The sequence below is a fragment of the Pan paniscus genome, chromosome 2, assembly GCF_029289425.2.
Source record: "Pan paniscus chromosome 2, NHGRI_mPanPan1-v2.0_pri, whole genome shotgun sequence".
NCBI classification, from domain to species: Eukaryota; Metazoa; Chordata; class Mammalia; order Primates; family Hominidae; genus Pan; species Pan paniscus.
Genome location: NC_085926.1, coordinates 92960599 through 92973732, shown reverse-complemented (window position 1 = coordinate 92973732; position 13134 = coordinate 92960599).

Genomic DNA, 13134 nt, shown 5'->3' with positions numbered 1-13134 from the left:
ACCACTGCTCAATTATATAAAAGTGGATACAAACAAATGGAAGAAGATTCCATGCTCATGGGTAGGAAGAATGAATATCATGAAAATGGCCATATTGCCCAAGGTAATTTTTAGATTCAATGCCATCCCCATCAAGCTACCAATGACTTTCTTCACAGAATTGGAAAAAACTACTTTAAAGTTCATATGGAACCAAAAAAGAGCCCACATCACCAAGCCAATCCTAAGCCAAAAGAAGAAAGCTGGAGGCATCAGGCTACCTGACTTCAAACTATACTACAAGGCTACAGTAACCAAAACAGCATGGTACTGGTACCAAAACAGAGATATAGATCAATGGAACACAACAGAGTCCTCAGAAATATTATGCCGCATATCTACAACTATCTGATCTTTGACAAACCTGACAAAAACAAGAAATGGGGAAAGGATTCCCTATTTAATAAATGGTGCTGGGAAAACTGGCTAGCCATATGTAGAAGGCTGAAAATGGATCCCTTCCTTACACCTTATACAAAAATTAATTTCAAGATGGATTAAAGACTTAAACGTTAGACCTAAAACCATAAAAACCCTAGAAGAAAACCTAGGCATTACCATTCAGGACATAGGCATGGGCAAGGACTTCATGTCTAAAACACCAAAAGCAATGGCAACAAAAGCCAAAATTGACAAATGGGATCTCATTAAACTAAAGAGCTTCTGCACAGCAAAAGAAACTACCATCAGAGTGAACAGGCAACCTACAAAATGGGAGAAAATTTTCACAACCTACTCATCTGACAAAGGGCTAATATCCAGAATCTACAATGAACTCAAACAAATTTACAAGAAAAAAACAAACTACCCCATCAACAATTGGGTGAAGGACATGAACAGACACTTCTCAAAAGAAGACATTTATGCAGCCAAAAAACACATGAAAAAATGCTCACCATCACTGGCCATCAGAGAAATGCAAATCAAAACCACAATGAGATACCATCTCACACCAGGTAGAATGGCGATCATTAAAAAGTCAGGAAACAACAGGTGCTGGAGAGGATGTGGAGAAATAGGAACACTTTTACACTGTTGGTGGGACTGTAAACTAGTTCAACCATTGTGGAAGTCAGTGTGGCAATTCCTCAGGGATCTAGAACTAGAAATACCATTTGACCCAGCCATCCCATTACTGGGTATATACCCAAAGGACTATAAATCATGCTGCTATAAAGACACTGGCACACGTATGTTTATTGTGGCACTATTCACAATAGCAAAGACTTGGAACCAACCCAAATGTCCAACAATGATAGACTGGATTAAGAAAATGTGGCACATATACACCATGGAATGCTATACAGCCATAAAAAATGATGAGTTCATGTCCTTTGTAGGGACATGGATGAAATTGGAAATCATCATTCTCAGTAAACTATCGCAAGGACAAAAAACCAAACACCGCATGTTCTCACTCATAGGTGGGAATTGAACAATGAGAACACATGGACAGAGGAAGGGGAACATTACACTCTGGGGACTGTTGTGGGGTGGGGGGAGGGGGGAGGGATAGCATTAGGAGATATATCTAATGCTAAATGAGGAGTTAATGGGTGCAGCACACCAGCATGGCACATGTATACATATGTAACTAACCTGCACATTGTGCATATGTACCCTAAAACTTAAAGTATAATAATAATAATAATAATAATAAACCTCACATTATATAAATCTGAGAAGAGCTGGGCGTGGTGGCTCACACTTGTAATCCCAGCACTTTGCGAGGCCGAGACGGGCGGATCACGAGGTCAGGAGATGGAGACCACGGTGAAACCCCGTTTCTACTAAAAATTCAAAAAATTACCCAGGGTTGTGGCAGGGGCCTGTAGTCCCAGCTACTCGGAGAGGCTGAGGCAGGAGAATGGAGTGAACCCGGGAGGTGGAGCTTGCAGTGAGCCGAGATCGCGCCACTGCACTCCAGCCTGGGCTACAGAGGGAGACTCCCTCTCAAATAAATAAATAAATAAATAAAAATCTGAGAAGAAACCCTAGAAAATACCATTCTTGACATCAACATTAGCAAAGAATTTTTGGCTAAGTCCCTAAAAACAATTGCAATAAAAACAAATATTGACGAGTGGGACCTAATTAAATTGAAGAGATTCTGCACAGCAAGATAAACTAGCAACCTACAGAATGGGAGAAAATATTCACAAGCTATGCATCCAGCAGAGGTCTAATACCCAGACTCTATAAGGAACTTAAGCAATTTAGCAAGTATTCTATATCTTTAGATAGGGGAATCTTATCAATTTACACTTAAAATACTTGTCTATCTTACCATCTGGGAAATTATAAAGATAATTTTACACAAATTCTATTGCAGGTGGTAGAGAGGAAAATTCTTGGCATTCTGATAGTTGTAAGAGCAATAAATGGTGTATTCAACGGGCTTACAAAATATGCAGACATATAAGCACGCTGTTTATTTATAGTCATGTCTGTAAATTGCTTTAGTTTACGTTGTATGAAAACAGATGTTGGAGTTAAGCATCTACTGAAAGAACCAACTGCACCACATATGACAATAATGTAGTCTCTTTTATTAAGAATAAAGGTTCTGAAATAATACTATATACAGTTGCTATGAATTCATATGGTCTTTTTAATATTAAGGTGTTAATATTCATTGACTGATACTTGTTTTCACTTTTCTTATTGATTCCCTTTTTTGCTTGTGCTAAACTATCCGTTATAAACCTAGATTTATTTATAAAAATACCTTCCGCTTGGTTAGAGACAATCAGAATTTAGGCTGTAATGGCATTTCATACCTTTTTTTGATCCCTGTGGAGAAGGAAGTCTCAAGTTGACCTTCATGTACCTATTTAAGGAAAGCTATTATTGAACTGCTGTACTTGATAAGGAGATCTAATTCCACAGGAATAGTAAAACTGAAGAAGACGATAATCATATTTGAAAAAGGGTAGGCTTATTCATTCAACAGAAAATAGAGAAGAGCAAAGCAATATTAGGGATGATGTTCTCATTTGGTAAAAGGTGAAAGGGACTTAAAAAGGGACACTGGTTCAAAATCCTCCAAGAACAAATTTTAAAATATTAATTCACACATGTAAACAAAGACAAAGCTTTACAATTTCTACACTACATTCTTTGTGGTAAGCAACTTGTCATTATTGAGCTAGTGACTTGTTTATACTATTTAAAGATTTCTATTAGAATACACAGGCATCTATTATTCATTGATTGTATTTAAACTATAAGTATAAAATATACATCAATTGGGGTTAGACTGAGTTAAAATGACAAATGATAATGTTGATTTAAGAAACAAAAGGGAAATTAAGTAACTATATTTCATTCCCTAAGCATCGCTTAATTACATGCCTTTGATTTCCAGTGCTAAGACCAGAAGAAAAGAAAGACTAGGTAAAACAAAGCAAACTAGGGAAGCTTCACAGGTTTAAAAAAAACCCAAAAGCTAGTTAGTTCAATGTAGGGTGTTCCAATCTTCTCAAGAAACTGTTTTCTTCATAGACGTGGCCAAAAATCCCTCATTGAAATATAAGATTTTTCCTTTCACTTGTCTCTTTAATTACTCCTATTCATTTAAGGACCACATCGTAGGTAACAATGCTCTGGTGGATTCTGTGAATAAAAATGGGTAATTCATATTTCCTTACTTTCAGGAAATATCCTAGGAAACAATTACAAAACAGTAAAAGGCAAGTACTCTTACGTCCTCATGAAGGTAAGTACAATATACTATAGGAGCAAAGTAGGTAAATTGGTTAAGAATAGATTTTTATTTAGTTTTGATGAAGTTTTGCAATTAATTAATTGATGGCAACTTTCCCAGAGAAATATTACTGAATTGAACCTAAACTTCGATTGTGGTATCACAATAAGTGGATGAAAATTGAGATAATTAAGACATTAAATGAAAGTTGAGGCAACAGCTCTTGAAGGGAATGATGAATTAATTGGTAGAAATCTTAAAATATTAAAGGGGTAAAGATTCCTCACTACAATTCTAAGACAAGTAGTATAGAATATCACTTTTCTACACATTTTCATTCAATTCAAGAGTTAAATTGAAAGTCTTTATTGTTGTTACTTATATTTATCAAATGCACAAATAAACTAATTTCAGAAGTTTTTATTGAAATGCAATTTGTATTTAGTTATCGCAAGTAGATTATAACATAGTGAATTATGCTGTTGATTATTACAAGTTCTGAGTATTCCTAGACTTCTTTCAGCTTACAGTAAATCTGCAGTCACTTTAATCGTCAGAACCATAATAATACACAGGCCTACAAAAAAGTAAGTGGGCAAGCTCTTAGTCATCACTTTATCCTACCTTCAAAGTATCCACTAATAAGACATATTCAAAACTTAGAAATAAAGGAGAAAATGGATTTCATGTCATTTCAATGTCATATTAGAACACTGCCTAATAAAATCTCCTTAGGGTTAATGAACTAGAAGAATCCAATTTTTTTGACTTGCAATTTACTATTGTTTAGAAAGCAAACTCTATATTAGTGGTTAATTTGTAGAAAATTGATAATGTGAAAATGATTCTTCATCTGGTAGAGAAAGTATCTCTGAAGGTTATGGTTTAATTACCTTTTAGGAGACTAGCCAGTTTTGTATTTTATTGACCATCGTCTCATTCTAGCATTCTTTGTTCTTTGTTTATATCCTCCTTTAAATTAGTTGTTTTGTTTTTGTTTTTTGCCCTGCTGATTCCAGTATTAACAAATTAAGTTAAATTCAGCCATATATAACTAAATATATAAGGGTCATATTTTTAATATTTTGAGAATTAAGTCTTGCCATACCTCGAGGAGATCCAAGGGGATACTCCACATGTGATATTACTTTCAGGTAGGTCATATGGTCGCAGCTTATTACTATTGTAGTTTAATCACCATTTTCATTAGTTTCCTGCTGCTATATAAAATTTATCACAATCTTGGTAGCTTAAAACGATACAAATTTTTTTATCTTATAGATTCCATGAGTCAGGAGTCTGGCATTTCATGACTGGATTCTGCGCTCAGGGTCTTACGTAGTTGAAATTGTGGTGTCATCTAGGGCTATATTTTCACTTGAAGCTCAGGATTCTCTTCCAAGCTCATAGAGTTGGTTCGTAAAATTCAGTTTCCTGCAGCTGGGACTGATATCCCCATTTGATTGCTGGTATGAACCAGGGACTCTTTTTGCCTCTTAGTGGATGTGCACCATTTCTGCTGCATGGCCCTCTCCATAATGTGGTGTTTGTACCTTCAAAGCCAGCAGGGGAATGCTTTGTTATTTCTAATCTTTGACTTCTCCATCTCTGATCTGCTGACCAATATTTAAGGGCTCATATGATTAGTTCAAACTCATCCTAATTATTCCCTTTTTGATTAACCTAAAGTCAACTGATAAATAACCTTAGCCACGTCTGCAAAAAATTCATTTAAATATAAAAAGTGTTTCATAGGAGTGATGTCTCACAGTCCTGTTCACATGCAGGGAGCAATTTTGCAAGGGCCAGAGTTGTCAGGAATTATTCTACCTACCTGAGTTCTCCTTCCGTCTTAATGAATTCTGTCTTCTAAATCCTGGAAGTATCCCTTTGCAATTAAAAGTCAGTTTAATCTTTCCATCACTTTCTCTAAACATGCTAACATATACCTATAGATTGGGGTGGAGACTGTTCAGACTCTTTCAATATGCACTTGGCCATCATGGAAAGTAGAAAAACATAGGATTTGGAGTGGTGGCAGGGAAGTGGTAAACAATAGTTCTGATCAAAAGAGAACACTGTTATAATGTCCCTCCAGTAAAACTCTTGCAGAAATTCATGTACTGATTAAAATGAAGTGGATTTGCAGATATCTCAAGCTGTGAGTGACAACCTTGCTTGTCACTTCAATAATGGAATCTAAGCAATGGGGAATCACATAAGCTTCCCTTTAGAAAATAACTGCCCTCTCTGGATATTGACTCCGAAGTAGGTTCCATTATGGAGGAATGCAGCTGTGAGAGACAGCATCTTTGCAGATTTAAAATGTTAGCAGAACACAGTGGGTAGAGTGCAAGTTCTGGACTCAGGAAATATGTGTGTGTCTGTGTTTGTGTGTACAATTTGTGACAGATGCAACACCTGTGAAACTGTCACTGCAATAAAGATAATGAATATAATCTTCATACCCTATTTCCCCATACCACCTCATAATCCTTCCCTTCTATCCCCTCAATTACCCTCACCATATCCTGACAATGATTGATTTGCTTTCTGGGTTTATACAGTATGTATTTCTTCACTTAACATAATTATTTTGAGACCCACGTTGTAGCATGTTCAATACTTCTTGCATTTTTTCACTGCTAAATGTTTCTGAATGGTTGTGTTCATCCTAAAATTCATGTGTTAAAATCCTTACCCCCAAGGCGATGGTATTAGGAGGTAAAGCCTTTGAGGTAATGATTAAGTCATGAGAGTGTGGCCCTCATGAATTGATTTTGTGCCCTCAGAAAAGAGAACCCAGAGAGCTAGCTGGTCTCATCCATGTAAGGACACTGCAAGAAGGTGCCACTCCATGAATCAGAGAGTGGAGCCTTACCAGACACCAGATCTGCTGACACCTGAATCTTGAATTTCCCAGACTCCAGAACTTTGAGAAATAAATTTCTGTTGTTTATAAGTCACCCAATTTATGGCATTTTGTTATAATAGTCCAAATGGGCAGAGGCACTGATTAATATTCGATTGAATAGATAAACCACACTATAATTATTTATTTTGATGAACATTTATTTGTATCCAGATTTTAGCTATTGCAAATAAAACTCTAATGTACCTTCATATATAAGCATATATAGACATTTTCTTTTATTTCTCCTGAGTAAATACCTAATACTGGAATAACTAGAACATATGTTATATATATATATTGAAATTTTTAAAAAACTGCCAGCCTTTGTCCAAAGTGATTTTACCATTTTATATCCCCACTAGCAATATATGAAGATTCTACATCTTTCACATCTTTGCCAACACTTAGTGTGATTTGTCTCTTTAATTTAATGACTCCAGTAAGTGTGTGTAGTATCTCTTTGTGGCGTTATGCTACATTTCCTTAAGAAGTGACAATAGTGAACACTATTGTGTTTATTTTCCTTGTGCATATTTTATTTGATCAAGTGTCTCTTTCAAATATTTGCCTTATTTTTAAATTAAAGTTTGAAACTTACTGTTATATTCTGGATACATGTCCTTTTGTGGGACATATAATTTGTAAATACTTTCACCCAATGAATAGTTTGTCTTTTCATATTTGTGTGTTTTATAGAGCAAACTATTTTAATTTTGGCAAAATACTATTATTTTTGTGCCTTACTAAGGAAATGTTTGCCTAGCTGGGGTCACGGTTTTCTCATGTTTTATTTTATAAGTTTTATAGTTTTCAATTTTATGATTCATTATCTATTTTTAATAAAATATCTATGTATGATGCAAAGTAATGATTGAAGTATACCTGTTTTATATAAACACCAGTTGGTCTAGTGCCTTTTTTAAAAAGACAACCCTTCATCCACTGAGTTTCTATTTAACCTTTGTCAAAAATTGGTTGTATATTTATATGTGAGTTGTAGGTGCCAAGGGAAACCTTCCCTTCCACCCTTGGAAGGTTTACTGAAAAAAATCAACTGACAAAAGGCAGATTAATAGGATAAGTGTTAAATAAATTTATTATTGTGCCTGAGGGAGAATCAAATAGTGACTGCCTCACCACACAATGGGGTACGAATGGTTATAAGTCCTACATTTTAGGGGAAAGCATGATGGGTAAGTGTGGATAATTTTAAGGGGTTAATAAATAATTTTTAGGTAAATTCAGTGGGCTTGAATAATGTACAGTGGCCTGGGACAAAATCTGTTGGGCCCACAGAGCAGAGAATGGTTTGTGACAAAAGTCTGTCCATGTGCATTGACAGATTTCATTCTTTCTTCCTGCTCTATGAGTTCATTCAGTTAACGAAAACTCAGGGAAGAGACCAGAGGTAATTGTTTTCTTCTTTGATGGGTCTAGATGTTATGTACATAAGGAACTTTAGAGAATAACTTCATCTTGTGCTTACAGAATGATAGAGGATTGAAAGACAGGAGTAGGGGAGAGTTCTTGGAGGCCTTAAGACTTCTTCAGTTCAGCATGTGAAAGTGCCATATTTTAAAGTATCAGTTTCTGGGCTCCAACAGTGTATATTTCTGGACTCTGTTCTATTCCAGTGACCACTTTGTCTATCTTTAAACTATGTCTTCTTGATAACTTTTGCTGTAAGTTTTGAAACAAGGTAATCTAAGTTCTGTAACTTTGTTAGGTATACCACATATATTTTTGGCTCCTGAAGTGGTCTCATGAGTTCATCAATGCTTGCTTGCTTTCTTTTCTTTTCTTTTTTTTTTTTTGTCGCTTTTCTCTTTGTATTTCTTTTGTGTCATTTCTATTATGATGGATGCATGTTCACCAACCTCTGCTTTTCCATTTTTGCTTTTCTTTGATTTGCTATTTTTGGTCCTTTGCTTTTTCATATGAAATTTATAATAGGTTTAGTTTTTACAAATAAAAAAGCCGTTGAGATTTTGAATGGGATAGCATCAGATCTGTAGATTAACTTGAGAAGAATTCACATCACAACAAGATTTATTCTTCTAACTCGTAAATATTATGTCTCTCCATTTATATGTATTTAGGCTTATTTAATATCTCCCATCAATATTTTACAATTTTCAGCATACAGGATTTTCACATTGTTGTCAGATGTTTGTATGCTAGTGATTATTTCACATGTTCTGTTTCAGAAAAAAAAATATTTATTTATCTTTGAAAGGTATTTCTATTAAACTAGAATTCTTAGATGACAGGTTTTTATTTGTTTTTTTCTTTACTGTTTCCTTGAACACACAATTTCCTTTTTTTTTTTTTTTCGTTCTCCTGTCTCAGCCTCCCAAGTAGCTGGGACTACAGGAACCGGCTACCACGCCCGGCTAATTTTTGTATGTTTAGTGGAGACGGGGTTTTACCGTGTTAGCCAGGATGGTCTCGATCTTCTGACCTCGTGATCCGCCCGCCTCTGCCTCCCAAAGTGCTGGAATTACAGGAGTGAGCCACCGCGCCTGACCCTTGAACACACAGTTTCTAACCAGGAATCTATTGCATTCTTACCTTTACTTCTCTATGAAACATGTATTTTCTTCTTTAGTTACTTTTAAGATTTTTTTTATGGATCTCTGGCTTGTTTAATCAGTTTTATTAAAACTGATTAATAATATTTCAGGTCAGACATAGTTACTAAAAGGATAAACACATTTTAAAGTTTTCTAATTATTTTTATCACAATGTTCAGAGAAAAAATTCACATAGAGACAAAAGGAAATCAGAAATTTAAATCTGATAGCCTGTGATGGTATATCTGCAAGATAATTGTATTTTACAGTATAAATGCAGATAAGCAATTAGATATTTAAAAATATTCCTATTAAAACATTTTGGATAGAAAACCTATAGGACTTTGTGTATGTTAGAAAACAGCAAGATAGAAAGAAACGAAAATTATCAACTCATAAGAAGAAGCACCATTATAAAATGGGGAGGAAGAATAAAGATTGAGATGAATTGGGAAGATACACATCAAGTGATGAAATTTTAAGTTTAGTTAGAAATTCAAGTGTATATGTCAAGTAAACAAAATGTATGAGTCTGCATCAAAGCATACAGATATGAGCTGGAAAAGATAGCATCATTTAGTATATAGACAATATTTAAATTTATGATGTGATAGAAGGTGAATTATTAAATACTCATACAAATCATTGTCTTTAAACAACAGAAAACATAAATAATAATCCAAACAGTACAGATCAATATACTGTATTTTTGAAATAACTTGAATCTTTCATAAACGATTTCAGGAAAAAAATTATTCTCACTTTACTATTTATTTGGGGTTTGGATTAATTGGACAAAATTCTGAACAATGTATACAGAAGTGTTCTCAAAAGAAGCCATTTGCTTTTGGGACTTCTCTGTTTTCATCTTATTACCTGGGACATTGGACAGCAACATGAATGCCATACTACCCTGTGGTGTCTTGTCATAGTTTAGGCTATCCATAGTGTTCCCCAAAATGTACCAAGTTAGCCTTAGTCACTAGTCTTACTTACTAACTACAGATCTTTGACAACACCAGAGTCCATACTGTCTTTCCTGAGTCATGGTACAAGCCCTCTATCAGAACTACTTATAGGTTTTTTTGTTTCTGTTTTTGTTTTTGATTTTGATTGAGTCTCGCTCTGTCGCCAGGATGCAGTGCAGTGGCGCGATCTCGGCTCACTACAACCTCCGCCTCCCGGGTTCAAGTGATTCTCTTGCCTTAGACTTCCAAGCAGCTGGGACTATAGGTGTGTGCCACCACGCCCAGCTAATTTTTGTATTTTTAGTAGAGATGGGGTTTCACCATGCTGGCCAAGATCCACCCACCTCGCCCTCCCAAAGTGCTGGGATTACAGGCGTGAGCCACCACACCAAGCTAGGATTGGTTTTTCATCAGTATGGTGACAAGCCTAGCCAACACACAGGTTATATTTTATCTTTCCTATCTGACTGATAGCTGATGCGATTCTCCTGGAATAGTGCATCTATAAGATCCCTAAAAACATGATTAAAATAGACAACTAAAATTCTAACATCACAGCTAGATTGACATGTCCAGTTCTAATCAAGTCACTACATAAGTTCTTGCCACAGGATATTTGTAGCATAAAACAGGATGGGTACAACATAACATGCAGATAAAATATGTAGCCCACTAAACTGTCCATTGGGCTGTCTTGTCCTAAATACAGCTTGGTATGAGTGGTCATGAATAGCATGTCTGCATCTCAAAAGTAGAGTTACTTGTGATATTTGGCCACAGTATCAATCCAAAGTCCCCATCTCTTGAGTCTGCTCAGCTACCATGCCAGTTTTTTGAAAGGCATTTAATCTTCATTCACTTTTAGTATATTCAAAGGAGCAAGTCAAGTGCTGACCTTCCGGGAAGGTGGAATAAATTGGCTTCCGATCATCCCTTGGCAGCAGTCTTAATTTGTCAGGTGGTTTCAAATCCACACCTTGGACAGAAGCTAAGCAACATGATCCACGTGCAATATTTATCTCAAGATACATTACAATAAAAACAAAATAGTAAAGAGTCTACAAATCATGAATCCAATGTTAGCTCCAATTGATTGAATCAGAGGACAATGCAACACATTTTTTCTCTATATTCTGCAGATTGAGTATTTAGACAGAGCCTATAAATCAGCAAGTCAATGTCCATTCTTTGTGCAAATGGCTATTTTTACAGATCAAGTGGCTTTTCTCACACATGCCATTAGTTAACACCAGATCTTAATCATAGCTAAGACTATTATTCTCTTGCTCTGAGATACTGTTATGGGATTAAAGTTGCTGCATTCATCCCTGGGATTACAACCAACATACAGTTCCTTTCCCATTTGCCAGGAACTCTTCTTTCTTTATTACTTAACTGACATTCTTCCTTTTTTGAAGGGTGCTCTGGCTTCAACATAATGCCTTACCCATAGACAGAAACATCAGTGATAATTGCCTCACCATATCCTGTTGTTATCTCATTTCTAGGAAGAAGTTTCAGGACTTGATAGGTAAAAACTTAAAAGACTGTTTCTGCCACTTGGTAATCAGGACACAGTCATAGTTATACCTAAATTAGCTAGAAGGGCTAAAATTTTGTCTGACCCTAAAGTTTATTTAGGACTATTCCCTGACAAAGTTAGCTAATAGATATTACATCTTAAGCATCAAATTTTTCTCTGCCCTGGCACATGTAAATGCAGCCCTTGCCTTAGGGCAACAAAATCAGGCAAATCCAAAGAACACATTTTTAAAACTGGACAGATACAAAGTTGTATTATTACATTATTGCTCAAGACCTCATTCTCATCTCCTCATTGTAGTAATTGTTCTGATGAAGTTCTTCCTTTATGTCTATCATATTCTGTCAGGACATGTTCATTTAATTGATTCAGCCAGCCTCTCAAATTTTTGTACCACCCATTTTATTATAAGTGTATGTTATTCAAAATTGTGGATTCAGTGAAACTACTCTGAGGATATTAAAAATGTAATATATATCTTTAAAAGTATATTTTCTTGCTTGCTTGCTGTACATTGGTAAGAGTAATGTGTGTAGGTTAATTAGAATAAATATATTTTGGTGAGCCAAATTAACAACCTGTTTGCTATTCCAAACCTTAATTGTATTTTTCACAGTTGCTTCTGAAACTGAATAAACGAAACATAGAGTAAAAATGCTGGAAATTCTAAAGAACACCCATCAGTAACCCCCCGCTTGGGCTACTGGCAGTAGTTCAAGTATTCCAGCAAGGTGCTGGCCCCTGAGCACTAAGAATTCCACCTAGAGCCATCTTAAGGAGATTGGTTTCCTGCTGGCACAAGCAGAGTTTCTTACCACATTAGTGGTTTCATCTGATTTGAGGAGCAATTATGTGTGCACAGTCTGAGCATATTATGCCTACTCATTTCATGAACTTGGGAAGCTAACTGTAAGTATCTGACTCAGGGAGTCTCTGTAGCATTCCAATTCCTTAGCTGACCACTTGACCTTTTTGGAGGACATCTACATGAATGACCTGATTGTTTCTGTAAATTCCCACAGAGACTTCCATAACTGAGTAACTCAAACTGAAGTCTTGTTTGTCACACAGTCAGCTAGGATCTCCCTGTCTCAATATACTGTAAGGACAATGGCTACAGCACAAGGGTTAGTGCATGTCCAAACACTATTCTCAGAGTGGGAGCCTCACTCCTTATGTGCCTGTTATTTAAACTGCTCTCAGCTTTCCCTAGTGTAAAAATGTGGATTTTCCTCTTCCCCTGGGGTTTTACACTATCCACCAAGTATACTGCGATCAATTTCCAAAACAGCCATTCAACTCTCAGTTCTAGACATTAATTGTGGCCCAATCAGCATTATTTGCTTTGCTGAAAAGAAAACATAGGGTTTAGAACATACTGGGTAGGGGTC